Consider the following 13,371-nt stretch of genomic DNA (forward strand, 5'->3'; position numbering starts at 1 on the left):
TAATTTTTATATGTAAACAGTAAAAATCAAACATTGCAATGTTTTGGGATTGACTATTAATGTCTATATTCCGATGTGGCTTTGGAGTAGCACTTATCCACCTTTGCCCAAAGACGACTGGGGTTTTTGTTAAAATGCAGGTTTGACTCGGCATGTCTGGGGTGAAACCTCAGACTGTCCATTTATAACAAACTCCAGGTGACACCAGGGCTGCAGGCTTTGAGCAGCGATGGTTTACAAGAGGCTCTCTTTGTTCTCGTTCTGGAATCATCTGGGTGGTTCAGAGATCTAGGTTGCTTTGGTCTGCGCTGGTTCTGATCCCGGCCTTGCATTGCAGTGACGAGGTTGACCACAGGTCGTCTTTAGGGTCTGAACGCCGGGTGCAAACCCTAAGCTCTGCCACCTCCTAGCTGGGAAACTTTGGGCGTGTGCTTTAAACCCTCTGTGCCTTGGTTTTCTCTTCGGGAATATTGAGAAAATTAAGTTCTTATCTCACAGTAATCGTTGTGAGAATTAAAAGAGGCGAGTCCATGTAAATTGCTAACAGTAGCGCCTCACACATTAGAAGCACTCAGCTCTTGTATGTGCAACTATTACCGTCTTTGAACAATTAATACTTAAAAAATAAGAGTAATCCGTACTCCCACAGTCTGTAGTTGCTCAAAAGTCTTATTTTTAAGTTTGACATTGATTTTTTTTTAGCCAAGAATTTTTTTTTTCTTTTCTGTCCATCAATATGCTCTGTAAAATTTCCATCATATTCTTTACAGAATCATCTATTGTATTTTCATGTCATTTCTATGTAGCTCTGGTTTGCTTCTCTGTTTCACTTGACTCTTCTCTGCTGCTTTGCCAAAGAGGGTTTATCATTTGCTATTTTGTGTGAAAATGTGACTTCCAAGTGAAATCAAAACTGTAAGACTATGTCTCGGCAACAATTAAAATGATACGTTACTCCTTCAGTAACCGTGCTGAAGTCAGAGAGGGGTTGTTCTTCGATAATTGACATTCATTTTCATGTAGGACTGCACAAATTACAAATAATATGTGTGTCGTTTTTCATAATCTGTTACAATGCATGGATAAGAAACATATTATTTTTTTACACTGCCAGGTCTTAAATCTGTGGTCCTTAACTTGTTTGGATCAGGGATCTTTTCACCCTAGAAAAATGCACATACACAAACATTTTTGTACACAGTACCTTTGGAGGCAATTTAACCAAAATGGACTGTCCATGGACTTCAAGTTCAGAACTCCTGATGTGTCACTTTTCACGGGCAGGGATTTGGTTACCTCTACCCTCGTATCACATCTCTACAGAGCCTGGCAGGTAGATACCCAGTTGATTCTTGTCTGTTTGAACTTAGTGTCTGTGAAGATGATTCCAGAAGGTCTATCTTTAGCCATGTTTTATCTTAAGTACCAGATACATGCTATACCAGCTGCCTTTCCACCTCAGTCCATTGTCTCTCACCCATCTCAAACTCAAAATATCCAAAATGCAAATTGGTTTTCTTCCTGAGAGGGTACAGCCTTTGGAGACAGAAATCACTCCATGTAACTCACGTGACACAGAGTAAGTGTCATGCACGTATCTCTGTTTCTGTTTCCTTATCTGTGAAACAGTGATAATATATCTTCCCCAAGAGAGTACTAGGAACCAGAATCTCCTGCCCCAGGACCTTTCTGTGCGATTCTGCTCCCCCTAAACTTGTCAGAGCAGATTTCCTTGATTTCGTGATGCTAGGAATAATATTAAGGATCATTTCATCTAGAAAACCCTGCTGAACTGTCAGGCTGGCTCAGTCTCCTCCTCTGTGCTCTTACCGTACAGTGGACACATCTATTTGGCCTGTCTGTCAGTCTTTCTGTCCGCTCCCTAGTCAGATGGCAAACTCCTCAAGCAAGGAGACTATGTACGGTCACCTTTGCTCTCTGCAGGCCTTGCATAACCCCTGGTTCATAATAAATACCTGTTAACAAAGTAGCATTTGCAAAAGGCCGTATGCCACCTGGCTCTCCTGAGGGCGTTGGCCTACATCTGTGAGCTGGAAGCTTAGAATTGTCTTCACCTCCTCACCCTGGATTCGGTCCATCACCCTGATTTTAATTAATTATCAAGTCAGTGATTTTAGCTCTTTCATATCCGTCTTGCACGGTTTAAATGTTTACCATCTCCTGCTTTAACGATAATACTCATTTACTCATCAGCAGGGTTGGTTTGAACCATTCTGTCATTCCACCAGAGGTTATTTTCTTTTGATTCTAAAATACGAATGTGAATGTATCACCCTTTTGTTTAATGGTGATCAGCCCACTGGTTTAATGTGAATATTCATGAACCCAACCCAGACCTATTAGAAGAATTGGGGTTTTGGGTAATTTTGTATCTCCTCAGATTGAGTGAGGAAGCCCTGACCTTAACCAGTTCTCAGACTCTCCCTCAGACCCCTCAGACTTATGTGTTCAAAGATGAAGTCTCAGGCCTCCTCCCATCGGTTAGGACTCAGGAGATTTGAGGGAGGCCTGGGAATCTGCATAGCTACCCATTCCCTGGTGGTTCTGATGCTGGAAATCTGTAGAACCCCTTGAACAGCCACACCTCGAGGTCTAAACATTAGAATCCCACCCAAAGCTCTTCCCAGACCTTGGCTGCATTTCCTCTTTCCCTTCTTCCCCCAAACATTAGACCCTCAGGAAGGCATACCTGCATGGCAGCTAAGACACTAGGCCTGGGCGTCACTCTCTGGGTTCAAATCTTGCTTCTTCCACTGACTAGGCTTGTGAACTTTAGTCAAGTGAAATCTTCATTTGGAGAGACTTGTACCATGGCTGCCTGCCAGTTGTGTGCCAAATGCTAAAAAAGACAAAATATGCAGAGTTCTTAGGATAATATATGGCCCATTACAAATCCTCCATAAGGACACCTGTATTCACCATTCTTAGAGTTTTGCCTCTCTATTCCTTTGCTCGTACTGTTGCTTCTGATTGCTTTGCTTTCTCCTCCTTTCCCCTCCTTCTGTTTCCATATTCTTCTAGGCCCAGGATATAGTTTACTCCATTTCTAATGTCTTCTCTCACTCATCCCATTTCTCCAACCTCCTAATTAGGTAAAAATCATTTCCCCCTTCTCGTGCTTTGCTAATCCCATCATCAGAATTGTTGTCACATTTTCCTATGGTCATGTGTTTGTTTGCCCCGCTGGGAGGGTGGGGACATCCTTGAAGACACACACTCGGTCTGTTCAGCTAGAACTCAGGCACGTGACGCAGTCCATTTCCCAGAACAGGCACAAATGACCGTTGCATGAATGAAAGAGAGAAATGCACTAAATCTAGTTGTTATAGTAAAGAACTTAAGGACAGCTGTGAGAATACCTTTTTATATTATTTAGAAGCTTTCTTAGAATTTTATTTTCTCAGCCTCACTCCTATAAGTAAGATGTTGGTCAATACAATTACTATTCATGTGTCTTTTGGGATTTCAATGCCCTCTCTCCCACCTTATGCCTCCCTACTTGTACACCCATGGATCTCACCTGTGCCCAGTTATATTTACTCTCCTCTTGGTGATGTAGTTCCCAGCTTGAGTCCCGGATGCCAACCCTACCTTTCTAGTTGTCTGTATTGTTCTCTTGTTTCCATAACCTGCTAGATGTTTATCTTCATGTCATTTCAGCCCATATGACCCACATGGTACTGTACACCCCTTTTATGGAATTGGCTGGGATCTGTGGTCACCAGTGCTCTGTGGTTTTAGCTACTCTGCTAGCCCTGGGGCCTGCCAGCTTTTCTTTGCCTGATCTACAGTCTTGCCTGACCTTCTAGATCTCTCGCCAAGGGCGTTCTGTAATCAGAAATGAAAAGGACAGAGAAAAGTCATGTCATAAGGAGATGGCTGCAAAGTCCAACCTTCATCAGAAACAAGTTCGGTCCACCTGAAATCGTCTCCCTTCCCATTGCAGCTTGTGGTTTGAGAAAGGTGCTTTCTTTGTCCCAGGGCAGCTGCTTCCCGGCCCCTGGAGAGCCGACGTGAAGGCCTAACTGTGTGGAGCTGACAGTACAATTGACTCCATTGCCAGTGAATGGAGTGATGGGGAAAATAACAATGAATGAGGTGGCATTATGGACACATTGGGCACCTTTTGTACTGGGCTGGATCCATGTAGAATGTGTGTATCATAAAGACCCTCCTTAGAAACCCGGATGTCCTTGGTCATGAAAGGAGCTAAAAATCTGATAAGAAGAGGTCCCCTGGTTATTTTAAAGGAAGGTGGCTTCCATCTAAAGGGAGATGAAGTCTCGTTTGGCAGGGAGGCCCTGGTCCATGCCAGACCACAAGGCTCATGCATTTTGGTAACCCCTCAGCCTCATATATACAGGACCCAACTGAATGATTCATGTGGGTTTTCCTGCAGTCATCCAAGGACCCCTCCAATAGCACTACCCCAGAGGTTGAATATTGAATTTATCTTTTCTCTAAGTAGCCAAACTTATTTATTTGGAATGAAGTCTCTGAACTGGTGAGCCCTGGAAAGTAGGGAAAACGCTAAGCCTACCTGATGGAGTAGTATGTGTTGGACGTGGAGAATCATTGAAAGAACACTGGTTTGCAGGGCCAGTCTGTTTCGTGTAAAGGGTTCTTAGAAGTGTCTGGATGGATTTCAGGTTCCCCTCTTCTGTCTTTTTCTAAATGAGTCAAAGCAAAGAATGAGAGCACTGAACATCACAAACAAATTCTGAACGTCTTTATTTGGCCCCCAAGTTGGTTTTCAGTCCTATTGGCCCACAATTTCAGTTGTGGTGTTTCAGCTACACAACAGCTGGGCGTTGACAGCAAGCCAGCTGCAGCCCGCTACAGCAAACACTGGAGCTCCTAGATGTATAGAAATGATAAAATGACTAGACATATAGGCTTCTAATTGCAGCCAGGATTCTGCAGCTGGGAAGTCACCAGAAGACATATATTCTGTGTTGTAATCCAGCAATCATGTCCGCCACCCCATCCGAAAAGCACTTCCTTTTTCCTGCACCCGCAAAATGACTGCCAAAATGTGAAGTTCATTTCCAGTCTGCAAACTATGTTCACTTCTTACAAAGAGCTGACCCAGCTCCAGGCTTGTAAGTCCGGCCATGGATTGAGCCAAGGAGATAGACCAGTTGAAGTTTGAGGGGGGACGACATGATAATACCAGGAAATAAGACTCCGATGAAGGCCTAAGATGAGATCTGTGGGGGTCACAAAGGCAGCCCCCCAATCCCGCACCAGCTGCAATGCCAAACACAAGATACAGAGCAGGGCCTCTTGTTTCTTCAACTTTCCACAGAGCAGGGCCTCCACCTCCTTTCCTCTTCTCTTTCCCCCCATTCTTTCCCTTTCTACATAAATGCCCTCCTTTCTTCAAACGACTGCTACAACTCATCACCCTTCTTTTTTTTTTTTTTTTTTTTTTTTTTCATGAATATTTTTTTTTTTTTTAAATTAAATTTATTGGGGTGACAATTGTTAGTAAAATTACATAGATTTCAGGTGTACAATTCTGTATTACATCATCTATAAATCCCATTGTGTGTTCACCACCCAGAGTCATACAAATGGCAAATAGACATATGAAAAAATGCTCAACATCACTGATCATCAGAGAAATGCAAATCAAAACCACAATGAGATATCACCTCACCCCAGTCAGAATGGCTATCATCAACAAGACAAACAATAACAAATGTTGGAGAAGCTGTGGAGAAAAAGGAACCCTCATACACTGTTGGTGGGAATGCAGACTGGTGCAGCCGTTATGGAAGGCAGTGTGGAGGTTTCTCAAAGAATTACGAATAGAATTGCCATATGACTCATCACCCTTCTCTGTTGGGCCTCTTCCAATAACGGAGGAGCATTCGTCTTACATGAACGTGTCTCCCAAGCATGGAGAGGGCTAGCTTCTTCCTTTGTAGGAGAACTTTTCTTTCTGTCAACTGTCCATCCTTCTATCTCTATAGTTCATCTTCCAAGCATTTGTTCTTGATTTTTGGGGAGAAAAATAACCCAACTTTTTTTAAAAATTTTATTTTATTAAATTTATTGGGGTGACAATTGTTAGTAAAATTACATAGATTTCAGGTGTGCAACTCTGTATTACATCATCTATAAATCCCATTGTGTGTTCATCACCCAGTGTCAGTTCTCCTTCCATCACCATATATTTGATCCCCCTTACCCTCATCTCCCACCCCCAACCCCCCTTACCCTCTGGCAACCACTAAACTATTGTCTGTGTCTATGAGTTTCTGTTTCTCATTTGTTTGTCTTGTTCTTTTGTTGTTTTTGGTTTATATACCACATATCAGTGAAATCACATGGTTCTCTGCTTTTTCTGTCTGACTTATTTCGCTCAGCATTACTCTCTCAAGATCCATCCATGTTGTCACAAATGTTCCTATATCATCTTTTCTTACCACCGAATAGTATTCCATTGTGTATATATACCACAGCTTCTTTATCCATTCATCTATCGAAGGACATTTTGGTTGTTTCCATGTCTTGGCCACTGTAAACAAAGCTGCAATGAACATTGGAGCACACGTGTCTTTATCTCTAAATGTTTTCAAATTTTTTGGGTAGATACCCAGGAGAGGGATTGCTATAACCCAACTTTTATAGTTAGTTTTTTTCCTGCTTGAAATTTGGCTTTCAAGATTGTCATTTCACCATGGATTTGAAAACTGAGTCATTCCTGTGGGTTCTCGTTCCCTGGAGTACTGATTTTCAACCTGGTGTGCGAAACTAGTCAATAGCAGAATGGCCAGGGGAAGAGGATGTGTGACAGGAAAGGAAAGTTCTCCTTAAAAAAGGATGAAATACTGCCATTTGTGACAACATGGATGGATCTTGAGATTATCATGCTAAGTGAAATAAGTCAGGTGGAACAGAACAAGAACCACATGATTTCACTCGTATGTGGGATGTACAACAGAAAGCAACAAATGGACAAACAACACAAAGGAACTCCGACACAGACAATAGTATGGTGGTCACCAGAGGAGAAGGGGGTGGGGAAAGGAAGAAGAGGGTAACGGGGGTCAAATGTATGGTGATGGAAGGAGACTAGACCGGGCGGTGAACACACAACGTAGCATACAGATGATGTGTTATAGAATTGTACACTTGAAACATATGTTATTAACCAATGTCATCCCCATATATTTAATTTTAAAACAAAAGAAAGTATACCTGGGATAGTCTAAAGCGTTATGTGTGTATGTTTGGGAGCCCATGGTATTGCACTGCCCTGGCTTGTTCACTTTTTATACTATACCAAAAGCTCCTTAAAATAAGACATCTTCTATTTATCTTTGTGTCTTCAGGGTTTTGCACAGTACCTGACATCTGACATACGCTTAGAATAATGCTTGTGCAATGAACAGTGAATGAATGAACTGCAGTCAAATCTGGTTGGATCTGTTCGTGCTAATTGTAATGCCCTATATTTGTAACATTTTCCAAAGTGTTTCCACATGTATCATTTTACGTGATGTGACTATTAGTGAGTTGTCACTTTTTCTGCACTTTCATGAATGAGCCAGAAAGCATAAAAATAAACCATCCACTGGAAGCAGAGAATTAAACCAAAAGGAGAAATGGCAGAGATGACTGGCTATATCAGCTATCTGACCTGTTGGACTCTACATCAGAGGTCAGCCCGTGAGCCAAATCTGGCCAGTGAGCCATTTTTGTAAATAAAGTTTTATTAGAACACAGCCATGTTCATTCACTACATGATGTACGTTGTTGCTTTCTCATTGCAAGGCAGAGCCGAGTAGTTGTGAGAGATAGTCAGACATGCAAAGCCTAATATATTTACTATATGGTCTTTGGCAGGAAAAGCATGTTTACTCTGGTCTAGATTTTACTAAAAGTGGGATGCACGTGTCAGTTTTAAGATGTCAAAGAAACTAGGGCCATTCTATCTGCCTTTGGAACCCCACTTGATTACTGGGTGGAATTTTCTGATCGATGACCTAAAGAAAGATCAGGGAGTAAGCATGGGAATAAAGAACAACATGGGCTCTCCCTCTTCAAACATGTGGGTGAAGCCACACGAGAGCATCCAGGGTTTTTCACCCAAGTGTGTTGTGATACTGTAAAATCTCAGTATAAGTCGCTTCTAAGGGCCCATTGTTCCACAAGACAGCTATAACTCCCTCCCTATCTCACAAGTTTTGTTATCTTTACACTTGCAAAGTCATTCCAGATGCAGCTCTGCCGAAAGTCACCTATTACGGATGGGTGTCTCCTCTCCCCCTTTCCTCCTCAGTGCAGCAGGGGTGCAGGCTGCCTTCCCTCTGAGAACTTAATGTTTTCCCAGTGGATTCCAGAGTAGACTGAGCATCTGGGACCACTCACATCTGTGGGCATTTTAACAATTTCCTCAGATGAATCTGTTTGTAACCCTCTGCTCAGTTGTACCAACAGGTCCTTTTTTGCAACCTCTGAAAGATGTTGCTAGATGTGAGAGCAGGAAGTCACGAGATACTTGGTTGGCTTTGGGGAAATGTTTGCATTTGGATAATTTCTTTCTTTTTTTTACCTTGATACGTTGGGATGGGTTTTTCTACAGGCAGATGCTTTTTATTCATCTGCAAGACAACACCAATATCCTAGAACAAGTCCAATGTGAGGGTTTGCAGTGTACCTCTTTATCTGGGAGGCTGCCATTTATCCTCCCTGTTTTTTATGACTGAGTTATAGATAAGGAAACTTGTCACGTGACTTCAAGGTCAGAGTGAAATCCTTTACGGTAGAAAATATTGTAATATCCTGTTTCTCAGAAGCATATGCTGTATGCAAAGAGCATTGACTTGGAAATAAGAGAACTTGGGTTCTAGGCACAGGGCCCGCCCCATACAAGTGACATGACGATGGCTGATTTGCTGTCACTTCTCTGAGCGCTGAGTGATTACAGTATCATTCTCCTCACTGAATTCAATTCTCTTTCATTCCATTTGACAGAATTCTATTGAGCTTCACTCTTCCTAGGCTCTTTGCCAAGCACTGTGATTATACGAAAATATAATTCTTTCCCCTTAAGAGTTTATAGGGTATTGGGGAGTCGGAGACACACAGGATGGTTTTCGTATAATTTGGTATGGATCGTACGGGATGCGATCTGGGTTCAGTCGGATGCAGGAGAGGGGTCTTTTGCTCAGTCTGAGTGTCTAGGGAAACTCCCTCTGAGATACGATAACTTTACCAAACAAAGATGGAGACTGTAAGCAGACGACTATTTGTGGAGGAAAGAGCTTGAGGAAATGACATTGAGAGACATTTAGAAGATACATAGGAGAAGATAGATTGGTGGAATGTGAATGGGGAAGGGAGAGAGAAATTGAAGACGCCTTGAGCATGCCCAAGAATGATGCCATCATTCACAGAGCAAGGTAACATTTTGTGAGATGGTGTCTTTTTTTTCTCTATTGATCTATTAGTTTCTAAGGGAATTTCATTAAAAATATCCCAATATTTGTCCTGCGAACTATTTGACCTACCCAATTGTTTTTCTTTTAAATTCTGTTTTCCCCTCTAATATAAATATTGCTAAATCAGATAAATATAGGCCTAGTAAATTCCCCCCCTGATTTTTTTGTTTTCAACCTTTCTTAGTGAATTTAAGTATTCATCTTCTAAAAGTCATAGCTGGGTTTTTTGTTTTTAGAAAATCCAATATATAATAATGTCTTTTAATAGATCAGTTAATTTTATGTGTATTGTGAGTACTGAGCAATTTAGATTGATTTCCTCCACCTTATTTTGTGCTATTAAGATCAAGTTTTTCTTTGCTTCCATTTTTTTTTTGAAGTTATTTTTAAAATTTATTGGGGTGACAATTGTTAGTAAAATTACATAGATTTCATGTGTACAATTCTGTATTACATCATCTATAAATCCCATTGTGTGTTCACCACCCAGAGTCAGTTCTCCTTCCATCACCATATATTTGATCCCCCTTACCCTCATCTCCCACCCCCCATCCCCCTTACCCTCTGGTAACCGCTAAGCTATTGTCTGTGTCTATGAGTAACCACACCTTTCCTACTTCCACTGGCTTATACATTTTTAAAATATTCATTTGTTTTTCCCCTTCACCAGTTGGGAAGTTGCTAATTATATTTTTATTGTTCTTGTAATTTTCCCTTAGTTAAAAAATATTGAACTGCAATATGCATACAGAAAATTGCATACGACAAAAATGAAGTTATCACAAAACGAACATTCATGTAACCGCCATATAAGAAATAAAACATTTCTAATATTTCAGAAGTACTGAGCATTAATACATTTTGAAACTAAATCTTTAAAGTTCATTAAGTTTCTTACATTAGCTAAACTAAAATTATGCTGTATCTCTGTACTTCCCCAAATAAAATGAGGACATTAGCAAACTTAACAAGCCAGTAAATACTCTTTCCCACTGTCTTTGATGTTATTTTCAACTTTATACTTATCTGAAGCAAAGAAAGTCTGCTATTTGATAGTCAGCTGTTACATAAATTTACCAATTGGATATCAGTTCTCTGTATGCTTTTTTTGTTTCCTACTAAAGTACATCCTTTAATAGTAGTTTCAGTATTGATTTATAAGAAGTAGACTGTGAACTTTATTGTAGGACTGAAATTGTATTTATTTGTCTTCATTTGAGTAATACTTTATCTAGATATAAAATTCTGATTTGACAATTATTTTCCCTCAGCACTTAGAAATTTTTTCTATGTTGCCTGCAGTTATTTATTATTAATAACGCTAAATCTGACAATATAGTTGTCATTCCTTTGAAGGAAAATTTGTCTTTTTTGTTTAATATTTTTCAAAACTATTTTTTATTTTCACTATAGTGTGTCCTCCCATTTTCAATACAGCATCTCACCCTTTTCCCAGCTGTGCCTGTGGTCCCTCTGTTTGGGGCCATAGACATCAGTCATTTAAAAAGAAATGTCCAGTTTTCTGTCATGAAAGGGAAGGGAAGATTGCTTTATTCTATAACCTGCAGTGGGTTGGGGAGGGTGGATATTTGGATCTGAGTATCTGATTGCTTATTATACAGAATTTCAGGCGATACTGTTTGGAAATTTTCTGTATGTCTGATAGAGATACATAGCGCACCCAGTTTCTAATCTTTTCCTCTTGTAATTGACTTGCTTCCTTTGGCATATAAATTTGAAGGATCTCTGATCTGTTGAATCACATACCACTAGACCATCTGCTTTCAATCTCTCAGTAGTTAGATATTTCTTATCTGTTGTTATCTCTATTTTCTCCATATTTGAAGATCTATAAATACTTTAAAAATCCTTTCCTTTAATTTTGTAGGGGGTTCCTGGAGCTATAATGGATGAATGCATATATTCAATCTTCTGTGTTTAAACAAAAATCCTTTCCATTAAGATTTTACAGACATTCAAAATTCTATTAACAAAAGATAGAGTCCTTCATTTCATAATTAGAAAAATTCCGGGGAGACATAACACATTAACTTATAATTATAAATGGCTGTTATGCTTTCCTCTTCGTAATTGACCCCCAATTCAGAATTAATTGCTTCCATATCCCTGTTACATCTCCTTTACATATTTATGGTTTTTGGTTGGTGGGCCTCAATAACTAGACTGAAGTAGCTGGGATTATGTATTAGGCACTTTTTGCATTTGAGCGTCTTGGGTACTATCGCCGTACTTGCTACAAGAGGTTGCCTCATAATTGCTTCTTCAGTAAAAGTGAGTAATTTAGAATCAGAATTAACACAAGAACTTTCGGTTATGACAAGAGTGTTTCTCACCCGTTGGCGAGAAATTTGAACCAGATGTTCACTCTGTTCCCAGACTTTCCTCCCAGGTTTGTTACATGATTTGATGGATTATTGGATTTAGAAACTGGCATTATGGGGGAGATGAAATCTTCAAGTAATGATAAAAATTGCAAAATTACTTTATGTTTGTACAGTTCTTTTATTGTTTAAGGTGTTTTCATACCCGTGTATGTTTTACTCCTCATATATCCCTGCAGTACTGGGGAAAGCAAGGTGTATTTTATTTTGTTCTTATTTATTCTTTCAAAGAATTCATGATTCTGGCGGGGATAATCATCGTTAGTTTTGGAAAATAAAAAAATTCCCTGTTTAACATTTTCTGTAAAACTATGAGAAGTAAAGGCAGGAACCTGGCAAGAGCTTTTTAAAAGGATATTCAAGCATGGGTCAAATGCCAGTTGCCAAAGTGCAAACTTGAACTTTCTCTTTCACTCTGCCCCTAAGGAACGCCTCTGTTTTTTGAAGGGAAATAGGCAAGGGCGTGAGCCAACGTGTCTCCATCCTCAGAAATGGCCTGTCTACTAGAGTCCCTGGCCTCTCAGACACACCTTTGCATCCATTCCCATCTTATCCACCAGAAAATGACTACACCTTTGAGCTTTATCTTCTCTAGTATTTTAAATGGAGAGGGTAAAGGGACCTCTATTTATTCTCTTTATGGATAGAAAACAAAGTTGTGATTTAGGACAAATGGTTAGACATAGTTATCGGTATCCTAGAAATTCTTGCCCGTGGAATAGTTGACAACCAAAGTGAAATGGGAGCAAGGAAACTGAGGTTACCCAAAAAATGTTATAAAAATGGAGGAAAATGTGCCAGAGCAAGATTGCCTGATAGGAGCTTTAAAGAATGCTGATTCAGACCAAAGAGAAGGAATGTGCATTGAATGGAACTCCTTTTATTGTAGGATGTCAAACACAGAATGAAACCGCCACTAATTGGTATTACAGTTCAGTTCTGCATGAGTCCCACGGGATGAGATGGTAAGCTCGGATTTAGCTAGCAGAAAGTGTGCATTTTAAATGCATTAAAGGAAGCTAAAGTTGTAAATAAATCATTCTGCCATCTTAAACTGCCAACAAGGTATTTAGTGAACGCAGTGACCTGGTTAGCAGCCAAAAGATGCAAGTTTCAAGTTTGCAGCAGAAACATTCAATTGTTATGCAAACGATGGGAAACCGAGAATGTTTCTTCCTCTTCAGAGAGATCAAGTCAATTAACATCATATCATAGCATCAGGGATGTCATCTGCTAATACCGAGCAGCTTTTCCGGTGTGACTCCCTTGGTTATCGTAAGAGCTTCTCTATGGTCACTCTGAGCTACTGTGATGTTAGCTGTGAGAAAGTTGAGTTACTGCAGGGGTCTTGGCCATGCTGAGCTGCCAGACAAAATGGACAACTAACTAAGAAAGTGATGCTGTTTCCTTCTGAAGAATATACAAGTAAACCTCCACTACTGTAGGTGGCACCTCAGAGCTGCATGGGGCCCGCTAATGGTGGAAGTCCTGGA

The 13,371-nt window shown here is 40.3% G+C and overlaps 1 protein-coding gene across 1 annotated transcript in view; it reads left to right on the forward strand.

Annotated features, from left to right (window-relative positions):
- Nucleotides 1-13,371, forward strand: part of AGBL1 (AGBL carboxypeptidase 1) — a 583,728-nt gene that overhangs the window by 282,314 nt on the left and 288,043 nt on the right. The window lies entirely within an intron of this gene.

Source organism: Rhinolophus sinicus, linkage group LG13 (assembly GCF_036562045.2).
Source record: "Rhinolophus sinicus isolate RSC01 linkage group LG13, ASM3656204v1, whole genome shotgun sequence".
In the NCBI taxonomy this organism is placed as follows: Eukaryota; Metazoa; Chordata; class Mammalia; order Chiroptera; family Rhinolophidae; genus Rhinolophus; species Rhinolophus sinicus.